Raw genomic sequence first — 14,611 nt, 5'->3', positions numbered from 1 at the left:
AAAGGTCAAATAACAGTTCCTCCTAGGGAGGCAAAAAGAAGTGGAGAAGGGAGAGTAGAAAGGGGCAGACTTTTAACAGTGTTCTTAGAGAAGCTGTCAGCAAGATGGTCTAGGATAGGAATTCTTCACCTTTTTTTGGACCTCCGACAGTCTGATGAAACCTGTGAACCCCTTCTCAGAATAATGTTTTTAAATAACTAAAAATAATCAGGACTTTAGATTAATGAAAACAAAGTTCATGGATTCTCAGAAATCTATCCATGGCGTCCTTGGGGACCCATGGATTTTAGGTTGAGGATTCTTGGTATAGGGGAATGAGATGTTTTATCTATCACTGAGACTAGGGAAAACAAGGGGTTGGTGCAGTTAGTTTGCAGTATTTTACTTTTATGTGGAATCTCTTAAATTTAAGGAAGAAGAAGAGGTTGTGCTGGGAGTTTTAACCAAATTAGTCAAGTTTTGTCTTTGGGTGGTTTGGATTATTTATAGAATGAAAGACAGAATCAAGTAAGACTTGGTTAGTGTATAGCTGCCTCATATATGATCCCAGAGGAGACATTTTTCTCTTGTGTATATATGTGTATGCTTTTCTTTCTTGTGCAATAGAGGTGGTTGGGGAAGAACATAGGCATCTGCAAGTATCTGCTGTCCTGTGGAAGGTCTTGATATCATCTTTGTGTGGCAGAGACCTACTTTTCCAGTAGGCACCAGGTCATTCATGAGAAGTCCTTTCAGAGAAAGTCTAGAAGCATTTATGATATGGGATTTTGTTCTGCATTTCCCCCACGACTCTAAGGCAAAGAATATTCATAATAATAGGGGAGTTTGAGTATTGAGTGGAGGTTTCAAAAAGTGTGATGACCTTGTATAGGAGAAAGGGTTTCTAGGGTTGGAGAGGATATGGAGCAGTGCTGGGCTGATTAGAAGTTAGGAGTTTGTAAGAAAATACATCCTTTCCCTTCTTGAAGTGGAGTATTATGGGTGTGGAACAGTGGCATAATAGAAAACTGGCCTTGGAATCAGGAGGACCTGAGTTCAAATCAGTTCTCAGATACATGGCACTTACTAGCTGTGTGACCTTGGGCAAGTCACTTAAGCTTAGTGTCATCTCCAGATATCCTGATTCATATCTTGCTATTGAACCCAGATGACTCTGGAGGAGAGAGTGAGACTGATGACCTAGCATGGCACCTCTTCACTCAAATTCAATTAATGTGCTTGTCATGGCATCATCACCTCTCAGATGCCATGGTCTTCTTGGAGAATCACCAAACAAAAGATAAACAGCATCAGACTCAGTTATCTATTAGATTTTTTTTAGGTTTTTGCAAGGCAAATGGGGTTAAGTGACTTACTCAAGGTCACACAGCTAGGTAATTATTAAGTTTCTTAACTCCAGGGCCCAGTGCCCAATCCACTGCACCACCTAGCTGTCCCTATCTATTAGTTTTGCTGAAATTATTTTCCCTTTAATGATGGTCTCTGGAGATTGAAGAAGGGGATACAATTGGAAATGAAGGTGATATAGATTAGATGAAGCTTTAAATGAATACCTACTATGTGCCAGTAAAGGTAAAAAATAAAAGCAATTGATATGAAAATTTCAAAAACAGAAAGATAGGAAAGAGATAGCACAATGTGCTACTTTTACCTAAGGCAATAAATAGACTGAATGAATTGGATTTGGAGGCCAGTATCAATGGAGAAGTTACCAAATCAATCCATCGCAAATTACCAAACAGAAATGGCCCTTTGGTGTTTTGGTATGAGCTTCTATGGCACAACAACAATAGCAACATCAATAGCAACAGCAACAGGATTTGAACTCTGCCTTCCTAATTTCAAGTTCAGGACTTATAATCATAGTATCCCTCCTCCCAAGGAGGGATAGACTTACCCAGCATGAGGTCAGCAGGATTCATCTTCCTAAATTTAAATCTGGCCTGAGACACTTAGTAGTTGTGTGACCCTAGGCAAGTTACTAATCCCTGTTTGCCTCAGTTTCTTATCTGTAACATGAACTGAAGAAGCAAATGGCAAACCAGTCTAGTATCTCTAACAGGAAAACCCTAAATGAGGTCATGAAGAATCAGACAGGACTGAAAGTAACAAAACAACTAACTCTCTTTCTTCCTTTATTAGGGATGATATACTTCCAAGTTCCAGCTAGGGGAGTGGTAATGAATTGAGGGGAAAAATGGGATAATAAATGGACCATGAATTAATTCCCTTTCAGTCAAATATTGTTTAATTATGCAAATATTAGATAGGAACATATCAGAGCAATTCTCAGTAGTATATATAGATAGATAGATAGATAGATAGATAGATAGATAGATAGATAGATCTTCATCCAAATCCTTGAGAAAATTAATCCTTGATCAGGACCAAAGACAGATCCAGTTCAGAGAAGAAGAAAGGAGAAGAAACTCCAGATAGAAGTGATCCAAGAAAGGACAGAAGGATATATGGTCTTTGTAGGGCATGGTGAATTATAAAGTAATATATACTGTAATATAGGCTATTTGGAAGAAAATAGTGGGAGGTAGGGCTAGAAGGCTAGTATGAGTTGTAGTCTAAAGTGTTTGAGCTCTATCCCGTTAGTAGGGGGGAGCCACTGACTGAATCTGAAGCAAAGGAATGCCTAGAACTTTATATATATTGAAGTTAGACAAAGGGAGAACAATCTTGTGACTTGGAGTTCAGGATTACTTTTAATAGATAATTATTGCTCATTTTATGATGATCAATATGATGGACTCAACTCTTCTCCAGAGATCTGAGACTCTATAGATTAAGGACAATTCTAAAAGATTTATGATAGAAAATATCATCCACATCCAGACAAAAAACTATGAAGTCTGAATAAAGACCAAAGCAAACTATTTTCACTTTTAAAATTTTGTTTTATGTATTTTCTTTCTCATGGCTTTTTCTTTTAGTTCTGATTCTTCTTTTACAACCATGACTAATTGTGGAAATATGTTGAACATGATTGTATATCTATAACCTATGTCAGATTACTTGCAAAATATTACAAGGCTCAATGTTGAAAATTATCTTTACAAGTAACTGTAAAAATAAATTAAAATAAATTAAAAAATAGATAATTTTTGTCCATACTTATCAAAACTCTGATCTTCAGGGCCTCCCATGCTGAGTTTTTAAGATAAGCATTTCACGGAAAATAGAAGTTTTTAGGGACATTTCAGAAATTCTACCCCTACTTTCTAGCCCTGAGATTAGACATTCCTTTAAGAGAGAGACTTAATCCTTCCACTCTTGATTAAAGAGTAGATTGAAAATACATGGTTTTTGTGAGATTTTTGTGAGGTGGAAAGAGTTCAAATTAATCTCTATTATTAGATTTTCTCTTCCGTAAAGCAAGGTGGAGAGTGGACTGATGACCACGAAGGTAATTTTCAGCTTTAAATCTCTGTTCTTTCCTTCATCTTTATTTCTGTGCCATTGTTTCTTAGTTTCCCAGGCTTGTTACTTTTGGAATCGTCTTTGATTCTCCTTCACATCCATTCACTTGGATGTGTCCTGTGGATTCTGCCTCCCCAGTGTTTCTAACATCTGTCTTTCTACCCTTTATCCAAACTGCCACCAGCCTAGTTCATGGACCTCATAGCTTCTTGCTAGAATTATAATAACCGACAGGTCCTAATTGGTCTTCCTGACTCTAAATTCTTTCCTTTCAAGTCCATCTTTCACATCCCTACCTCAATAATTATCTAGGAAACTACTTTGACCATGGTCTTTGCTTATTCTAAAGCTTTGTTTACCAGATAAATTTTTAACACCTGACTCTGGCATTTGAGTCCCAGGACAACCCAATACAACTAGTTCATCCTTATTTCAAATCATTCCTCTCTTCTGGCCATAAGCTGCCCAAAAATCTTTCTTAGCTCAGGATGAGATCCTTAAGAAGCTGAAAGATTTTGAAATAACTTCAGGGAATGAAAGGCAGGAGAAGGCAGGAGCCACACTGTGCATGAGGTGGGGGGAGGTGTGTACTCATCCCTTATTAGATCCCATCCTGAGAACCCCGATTGTGTAGATTCCTTTCTCCCCTACAGGGTTGCTTTTTTTTAAATAAACTTTTGTTTTCCTTTATCAGGCCTGATACATCATTCTAAACTGTTAAAAGGGGTGAGAACCTTCCCACACAGAAGCAAACCAAATTTATATGCAAAGTGTGCCTGGTCTTGAATAATTAAGTCTAATTTGCATGTTCAAATGAGCCTTAGAGCTGCACTTGTCAGGGATAGGGTGGGGGTGTGAAAGAACTGGGCAGTGTCCTCCCCCTCCCCCCAGCTGGTGCCAGCAGAGCCTTGAAGGCCCATGGGGCTCCCCTTTCTGGGTTCCCTATTCTTCACCTTCTCCATGTCTTTTTTTGTAGGATGTGCCACTAATTAGATTGGGTAGGAACCTTATATCAACTATCTCAACACCAAAGTCTTTGCCTACTTCTTAGAGGCCTTTACCAGGATCTCTATAGCAGCATGCCAACCTCAGCCCAAGGGGGCAGCTGGCTCTAGGGAAAGAAGTACAGAAAAAAGGTCATCTCCCAAATTAAGATTTTCTCCTTGGGAGACTAACTCTGCAGAGCCCATAGGGCTACAATTCTAAGCTCATCCAGAAGATGAGGCCTTCTAATTGACTGCAGTCCCTCTAGGCTTCAGGATGGATTGGAGTACTTCACTCCAGGATATTTGGACTGGATTTAAACTACCCTAAAGTTTCCACCCAAAGGGAAGAGCTCATGGCGCCTGAACATCAGAGAACAATAGATAGGTGATAGGCAGGGGATACCTATAAATAACAGTTTTGCTAGAGCCATCTCACTCAACTGAACTTGATAATCCATCTTGGCCTAGTCTCATTAAATTTGAACTGAGTAGTTTTTCAAATGAGCCAATTTACAATAGAACTACTTAAAAAATCTATTTCATCTTATTCTCCTTAAAAATTGAACAAAAAATCCTTCCCTCTTTTCTCTGAATGTTTTAAAAAAACATTTTATTGTTTTTTATGCATGGGCATACCTACTTTTCACAATGATTTCTCCCTTGTAACAAAGAAAAAGGGTTAAGAAAAACCAATTGATGATGTCCTTATATCATCGTGCAACTTCCTACACCTTTAGTCCCCCACACCTACTTAGAAAGAAGGGTATGAGTTTCTTCTTCTGTTCTCTTGGACAGTGATTATTCAGAACAGTTAAATGATATTTATTGGTCTTCCTCTCACCCCTTCAGGAGGTACCTTAAGGATGCTTGAGCAGCTGAGACTTGTCCTCCTTATCCTATGGATAGAGAAATGCTAGCACCTGAGATGAAATTGTTCCCTCCTAAAAACACCAGTAATTCTGAGTTATCTTCTGATAGAGGGTAGACTATATTCTTCCTTCTCTATGGACTCTTTTAGAACCTTTCCCCTCTCTTATTATCCCCACTCCTTCAGTACCTTCCACGAAAACCCTATCACCATCCACTGGTTGACGAAGCTGGCAGGGATTCTCCCTGCAGTACACCTCCAGGGATGGAGGGAAGGGTGGGGTGAATTCTGTCACATGGGTTGTAGAAGTGGAAATTAAGTCATGTTCAGGTCACATTAAGCAGCATTTTAGATAGTCTTTGATTTAAGTTTTTTTAAAATCTCAAAGATCATTTAGTCTAGCAACAAACATTTCATAGGCAAAGAAACTTCACACAGTCAAGTGGTTCAGTGATTTGACCCTGGTCAAGTGGGTAGCAAGGATCATATCTTTTAGGACTGGAAGAGACCTAAGGGATCATCTGATGAGATTAAAACCCGCAAAGTTGTATCATCTTGGCCAACACACTCTCCCTGAAGGCAAAGTCTTCATTTTTGACTCCATTGCCAGGTCCAGAGTAGGTGCTTAATCCATACCTTTTGAGAAATTGATTACTGGATTTTATGTAGGAAGGAAGCAGTAGGGGTAGGCTTTGAACTTCAACTCTTGGACTCTGAAGTCCTTTTAATAGTGTTACTTAAATTGTTGATATGAATGGTGCTTTGAACTTACCCCACTGGGAGAGCTAAGCCTTTTCTTTCTATTGCCTCTTTCACAGGAAAGAGGCTCAGATGACTGTAGAGGGGACTGGAGCAGAGAGAAGTTTGGGGTTTAGAGGCAAATGTTCAAGACAGCTGAGAGCATGTGGAGCTCAAGGTGCTTCTAAATGAAAATCATGAAACTTCAGAATCTCAAGACTGGAAAGCTCTAGGGGCAGTTTGGGTCAATTAACATCTGATCATAAATCCCTTCTAAAATAAAGGTTGAGATGCTGAACATAAACATTCTTGATATAACCTGAACCAGATTAAAGTGGAATTGGGAAATATTTTACAAAGAACCTAGATACCTAATGGTATCTAATGGTACCTAATGCCAGTAGGTAACCAACAGGGACTTTGACAAATGGTTTAGTGGTTCTTGGTTTTAATTGAGTTTGACACCACAGATCTACAATATTCTTGATAAGTGATCATCCAGCCTTCATAAGAACACCCCAGTGATGGATTAATTCAGTGCTTATCATTTGGGTGACTCTTTTTTGTTAGGAGGTTTGTTATTCTAGTGAAATGAAACCTAATTATCTGAAAATTGAACCCATTTTTGCCCAGGATGCTTCTACTTGGCCACTTTTGAAATTCTGTTCTTTCAAATACTTGAAGTCCTGTTGCTGTTATGTCTCATGAAGCTGGATAAACATTCCAGGTTCTTTCCTCCATCCCTTTTTATGAACTAATTTCAAGTATTTTCACTGTTCTGCTGATTATCTCACTGTTTTCAACTTGTTTGTATCCATCTATTGTAAAATGTGGGAGTCATACTAGGACTGATGGGGCTTCCTGCATGAGTGAAGAGACTTGTTTGGACAGTGTATAAGCTCACTGCATGTTTGTTGTGGTTGTTATTGATGATGAATGATGTAAAAGCTGTACTTTTTATAAGATTGTTGACTAGAGTACATACACAGGAGCCTGTATGAGACAAATTCTGATCTTCTGAGAGGATTACTGGGTAAGAGCAAACAGAACCAAATTTTGATGTACCCAGATATGAGCCAGAGTGATTTGTGAAAAGGCTTTAAGATTGAAATCAGGCCTTGAATATTCAGAACCTTTTATTCTAGGCTCTGGGATGTACATACAAAGTTGAAATTTCGAAATCTAGTCCTTATCTAGAGTAAGCTATGCTGACTCTTTGTGATCAAGTAACTTCTCTTTTTAAGTGTTTGAAAATCACTCCCTTAATAATGGATGGTAGAATTTTTCCAGGAATCAAAGTCATATTCATTGCCTGCAGTTCAAAGTTTGCACATTCCCTTTTGACAATTGGAGTATTTGTCTCTCTCTCTATGGTACCTCTCCTATTCTACATGATCTTTCTTAGAATCTAAATTGCAGCTTATTAATCATGCCTGCCATTTCAATTAGTAGCCTGGGAAAGAGATTACTCTGTAGTCTAGTGACTTGGACTCATGGAGGGAATCAAGATGCTCTCTTACCAATTATTTACCTACCTTGAGTTTCAGTTCTCTATTTGTTTTATCCTTTTCCTCTAGAGGCCATGGGAAGAAAAATAAAACAGAACCAAAAGGAATTCAGCAGTCCTGACTTTTATTCATTATCCATTGTCATCAGACTCAATTGTCCCATCCAAACTAAGCAGTGGTCCTATCCAAGGCAGTTAAATGATATGGGGAATGGAAAGCTACAAATGAACTCAGGAAGAGCAACTTAAAATCTGGACTTATTCACTGTGTGACCCTGGACAAGTCACTTAACAATTATCTGTCTTAGTTTCTTTAGTTGCAAAATGGGGATCATAATAACACACACCTCTTAGGGTGGTTGTGAGGATCAAATGAGGTAATAGTTGTAAAATGCTTAGCAAAGTAAACACCTAGTAAATTCTTGTTCCTGGTTCTATCTCATGTTTTTTATCCTTTGCCTCTAACCACACCACTACCACCTCCACCCCTCTACCACCACAACTATCACTACCTCCACCAGCAGCATGCTTATTGTCTTTAGAATTCATTATAAACAAGCATTAGCTCTTTTGGAGCTTGCCATTTGGAAGGGGGATTAGATGAGCTCGAAGGTCCTTTTCCATTTATGAGACTCAGTAGATCTATAATTGATTTAATGTTTAATGTGGTGCCATAAAATATTCTTTGTCCATTTTGGTACATCTAGGCACAATTGTTGCTAAAATTTGAGACATTCCAACTGTAAGTATAAAGGTAAAGTGATGAGCTGGATCTCTTCAAAAGGAGGCCATATGACAACTTGACCAGGATGTTAGGGATTTCTGTATAGATATAATCTGGCCAAGATGCTCTCTGAAGCATCTTCCATCCCTCTAGAAGCTACAGTTCTATGACTTAAAGTTATGAACACCAACTGCAAAATGACACTGTAATGCAGTGATGCTTTCAGAGAAGACTGATGAGGGTGGGTCTATTTCCAGGACATTGAATGGCCCCAGATAGCTGTGTGCTCAGAGTTCTAGGGTCTTACATTTTCTCCATCTTTTCTTTCACATTGTGATCATTTATTGTCATCTCTTTTGTACATCCAGTACGTCCTAGGACTTCTTGAGGAAGATTGTAGACTTTCCTCAAATCCAGGAGAATGACTGGTTATGCTAATGCCTGTTATTATCTATCTGGTTCTTTTGTAATTTGCTGATACCCAGATATACAAGTTATATATCTGGCTATTCAAATTTAAGACTACAAAGACATACATCCATGACATGCACACACTGATATACCTAAGCATATGCAGTCATCTTTTTATGCATGCAGAGTTTGGGAGGTTATATGATACAGAATCAGAGGTTCTGGCCATAAATTTCTCCTTCAGATGCTGTATGACCTTGAAAAAGTCCTTTAACCTTCCTAAACCTCAGTTTCCTTATTTGTACAATGAAGAATTTGTACTAGATGGTCTCTCAGATAATTTACAGTTCTAAGTCTCTGATCCCTGGAGATAAATATATCTGAATGCATGTACCAGTTGTATACAGACCTGTAGATACAATAATACACATGTGCATACTTGTGTGTCCAAATAGCCATGAACCCATGGTTACATATGTACAGATGCATGCACATGCATATAAATATACTTTCACATAAACTCATATAAATATACCTATGAATACATACATATTTCTATATGCATACAAATATAAGACAATACTTTCTGATTCATGTCTCAACATACATAAAAATGTATCCCCATATAGGCATACAAACACTTATTCATGTAAGATTGTGTATGTCCACATACCAACACACATCCCTGTCCCCCACCCTAGACTGGTTGACTTTGTCCTCCATAACTGGCACACATGCCACATATGCAAATTTGGTTTTCAGAGCCAGTCAATCCTTTGTTGACTTTTATGAAGACAAACAGGAGAGTAGACACCATCCTCTGGTTGGGTGGATGGGAGTTTGCTGAGATGTAATGTCAGAAACTGTTGATGCAGAATTAATACTCACTTTTACGAGTTTAGCTTATGTCATAGAGTTTAAAAAAATCCTGGTGTAAATATTCATCATGGGGCTTAATTGGTTTGATAGACTGTGGCAACATGAGCGTCGTCAGCTGCTCGCTATGTAGGTCTTCGTGTTGTTTCAAAGTCTTTATTATTATGACAGCAAAGTCTTGTTCATTAAAGTTTCACAATCCATTTTCATTAGGATGAAACTGATTCTGTAAATGAACAGTTGCTTAGAAAAAATCCAACCCTCGCAGCAATCACCGGGGAGGTAGTGCGTCTGTATTAATTATCAGGACGATGGTGTCGATCGACGATGTTAATTGCCCCGATGGCTCGGTATTTGGGGAATTGCCATGCATTTCATGCCGGGATAATAAAAATGAATTTTTAAACAAAGAGATCTTAAAATAATATCTAATCTGTGGAGGATACCAACATCAAAGGCTCCTCTCCATGCTTTGAATTTTATCTTTGTGGTCCAAAATGTTAAAGAGGAGCCAGCTTGCAGTTGGTTCAAGTTTGCAAGAGGAAAACAAAACAGGAGTTAATTAACTGTTATTACAAACCTTTTCAACTTTAATTTGACTTTCAAATATTAGCATTTATCCATGAACTGTGCTTCTGGCTTTGACAAATTAGTTTTCACAGAACAAGTTTAATTAGCCATCATTGTGCTCCTATGTCACTTTGCAGCACTGCAGACAATGAATGGATTAACTTATTAAAAGTCATCTGTTTAAAAGATGTTGTCGAATGTTAAAAAGGTTGGTGGAGTGGCCTGGCTTTTGCTAAGAGATATAGGGAAGATGCTGCTAGATTGGTATCATGAGGCCCCTTGTAATGATGGACAGCATAGTCTTCCTATTTTGTTCCTCTCTACCCAACATTACATACATCAAAGGGTGTGTGTGTGAATGTATGTTTGTGTGTGTGTGTGTGTGTGTGTATACTTGCATCCTAATGTATATTCAGGGTAGAGGGATGTTTGCTCCCCACTATCAAGGCCCAAGAAAGCAGATGGAGAGAAAAGACACTAGATGGACAGTTTAGGAATAGGAACTGTCATCTGAGGGTCACTCCCTCCCTTCTCTGAACTTCCATTGTAAAGTGTTTTATTCTTGTTTCACATGTTGTGCAATGGAACATTAAGTTCCCATGTCTATTGGCATCATTGATACCCTTGAAAGTGAGGTTGTGTTTTCCCTATTACTGGTGTCCTTGAGGGTATGGCTATGGATTCCTCATTATTGATATCTCTCAGAGTGAGTTTACACCTTCCCTTAACTGGTGTTGCTAAGGGCAGGGTCATAGAAGTTCATGTCTTCTCTTTACTCTTCATGTGCTTATCTATTTGTGTTATTTTCTCCCTTAGAATGTAAGCTCCTTGAGGGCAGGGACTGTGCTTTTAACTTTCTTAGTATTCCCATCCTTTAATAAAGATTCTGGAACATGGTAAGCATTTACTAAATTCTATTTATTTTTGATATGAAAGGATATAATAATAATAGTGATAATGATAATGTTTTGTCCTTCATTCTTGAAGAAGACCATGATCTCAGAGAAGTGATACCATGATAAGTACATGAATTGGATCTGTGTGAGGGGGGGGTTGTGCTAAGTCACCAGCCTCACTTTCTCCTCCAGAGCCATCCAGTTCAGTGGCCAGATATGAATCAGGATGACTGGAGATAGCCCTGGGGGTGAGACAATCAGGGTTCAGTGACTTGACCAAGGTTACACAGCTTATAAGAGTTGAGTGTCTAAGGGCAATTCGAACTCCTGTTCTCCTGATTCCAAGACCAGTGCTCTCTTCACTGTGCCACTGAGCTGCCCCTATGTAAGGATATAAAATATGGATAAATATTATATATGATTGATTAGCTTTCCCTATCAATAGTGGATTTTTCCATTATTGGTGTCCCTAAGAATAAGACTATGGATTTCTTCTTATTGCTGGCATTGAATTCTTGTTGATTCAGGAAGGCAACTAGAAAGAACATTCTGGGGAGAGAGAAGAACTGGATTTGAATCTTCACTACTCATCTCTTGGGATAGTTATGGAGCAAGGTCTTAAAATAATAGAGAAGAGGGGACCGTCCACCTTGTTGCATAGATGAAGAGGCATAATCAGACTCTCTCTGTGCGTGTTCAAAACCTACCTGTGGCCAAGGATTACCTATGTTGGGTATTTTATATTAGTTGATTTATGGACCTGTTAATATTTATCCTGCAGAATAGATGATTAAAGAGAGAAGCAAATTGCTTCAAAGGAGCCAGATGGTAGAAAGATGGCAAGGTAAATTTGACTGTAGTTAACCTTGATGGAGGTTGGTGGATTTTAATATTAATATGGAAGATTTCCTTCTATAATCAAAAGGCATTACAACTCTTTTAGAGTAAGGTACAGAAGATACCCTCTTTTCTTGTTCAGTGTACCCAACCCTGTCCAGACAGTATGTCTTTTATCTTCCCACTCACGTGCATCCCAATTGGTTTTAGCACCCTAGAACAGAGTTCATCTAGGGAGCCTTTGCCTTCTTTAGCTCAACATACCTTCATGTTTGGATTTGACACAGGAAAACATGGTGCCATATCCTACCATTGTTACTTAAGACCTGGGTGTCAAGGCAAACAACTTGAAATGTCTTTTTCTCTGATTTCTCATCTGTAAAATGAGAGAATTGGCTAAGATTTTTAGGTATTCTTCAAGTTTTAAATACAGGATACTAAGATTATGATGATCTCAAGCTGAGAATAGAATTAGAGGAGTGCATATATGGAAGGATTCTTAGTTCCATTTTCTAAATAGAGAAACTGAGGCTCAGAATGAACAAGTGCCTTGCCCAAGATCATACAATGAAAACATTGGAAAGGTATCAGGAAGTTTTCATCTAAAGGGATGACAATTAGGCAAAGAGGTCAGACATGCTGCTTGGACTAGGAGGGCAAAACTAGAACCAGTGGGCTTCAGCTGCAAAGTAGTAGATTTTAGCTTATTATAAAGGAGAAGACATTTATTTATTATTTATTTAGTCTTACATTGTTCTAAGCACTTTGCAGATATTATCTTATTGGATTCTTACAGCAATCCTATGAGATAGGTGCTATTATTATCATCTCGAGTTTATGTTTGGGGAAAATGAGTCAGGTTAGAGATTAAGTGACTTGCCCAGGGTCACATAGCTAGTAAGTTTCTGAGTCAGGACTTGAACTTTGACTTGAAGCTTTCCTGACTCCGAATCCAGGGCTCTATCCACTGTGTCACCCACCTGCCTTATAACAAAAAAAGTTCTTAACCATCAGAGCTTTCCAAAACTATAAGGGGATGACTTGAGAAATAGTGAATTCCTAATTTCTTGAAGTCGTCAATTTGAGGCTCTGTAATCTCTTAGAAAGTAGAGATTTGGGGCGACTAGCAGGTGCAGTGGATAGAGCACCGGCCCTGGAGTCAGGAGTACCTGGGTTCAAATCCGGTCTCAGACACTTACTAATTACCTAGCTGTGTGGCCTTGGGCAAGCCACTTAACCCCATTTGCCTTGCAAAAAAAAAAAACCCAACAAAAAAACTAAAAAAAAAGAAAGAGATTTCCCTATCTTTGGAATTCTTCAAGCCAGAGGTCATTTGATGGGCATGCTCTAGAAAGATCTTCTATCATGGATAGATGCCTTCTGAGTTTCCTTCTGGCTCTGAGATCCTGGGATTCCTGCTGTGGAATGAAAGATGAAAACACCAAAAAAAAAAGGGATGAAGACTTTGGTTCTGGGATGACTAAGAACTACTGAAACTTGACGTAGGTCAGAGGGTTTTAAGATGGGGTACATGAATGTGCTTTTTAAATATTTTAATGATTCTTTTAACATAAATAATTTGTGAGTATGTATTTTTTATTCATTATTATTTGAGAAGGAGTTCATAGGCTTCACCAGACTATCCAGGAAGTCTATGATACAAAAATGACCAAGAATCTGTAGTTTAGGGACTTCTATCCTGATATTATGGGCAGTCAAATGACACTGGGGATAAAGCGCTAGGCTTGGAGTTGGGAAGTCCTAAGTTCAAATCTGACCTCAGACATACTTTACTCTGGGCAAGTCACTTAATTCCATTTGCCTCAGTTTTCTGCAAAATGAGCTGGAGAAGGAAATGATAAATTACTCCAGTATCATACCTAAGAAAAACCTCAAATGGGGTCATAAAGAATTGGGTATAACTGAAGTGTTTGAACATTCTGATATTCAAATGATGGATTTGGTTTCAATGCACCATACAAATTCCCAGCTCATAGGAACTGTGTCAAAGAGCTAATTAATAAATTTATCAGCAGCTTAGAATCTTCACAGCTTCTGATTATCTGCAGTTCACAAGCAGATAGGTTCAGTCTTTAATATTTGAAACTGCCCACTAAAATTGGCCAGGGTATATGTAGTTTCCCCAACCCAGCAGATCAAGGAAATACCCTAATTATTCCTATTATATTGGTAAAGAATCTTGTTTGCATCACAGCTATTATGACTGGAGGGGGTGCCACAGCCTTGACTGACAATATAAAATCTAATATGATGTAATCTTTGCAACTGGAAACTCTTCACCATGTCATTGCTACTCTGTTACTGGTTGTTTTTGTATGCAAGGCAGCCTACTTTTCGCTTCTGTTGTGGGATAAAAATGAGACATTATTTGTAAAATGCTTTAAAAATCTAAAATGTTTAAATATATATATATATATATATATATATATATATATATATATATATATATGGTATCTATGTATATGTGAGAGAGAGAGAGAGAGAGAGAGAGAGAGAGAGAGAGAGAGAGAGAGAGAGAGAGAGAATATTGTTCAGTTTTTTACTTTTATCTGACGTTTTGTGATTCCTATTTCAGATTTTCTTGGCAAAGAAACTGTAAAAATTTGCCATTTCCTTCTCAGTTCATTTTAAAGAAGAAATTCAGGCAAACAGGATTGAGTGACCTGCTCATATTTGAACACAGGAAGATGAGTCTTCTTGACTTCAAGTTGGTTGCTTGCTCCTCTGTGCCATCTCCCTATGTTAAAT

Source organism: Macrotis lagotis, chromosome 3 (assembly GCF_037893015.1).
Source record: "Macrotis lagotis isolate mMagLag1 chromosome 3, bilby.v1.9.chrom.fasta, whole genome shotgun sequence".
Classification (NCBI taxonomy): domain Eukaryota; kingdom Metazoa; phylum Chordata; class Mammalia; order Peramelemorphia; family Peramelidae; genus Macrotis; species Macrotis lagotis.
The sequence above is the reverse complement of the archived record's forward strand: the minus strand, read 5'-3'. Positions refer to the sequence as shown.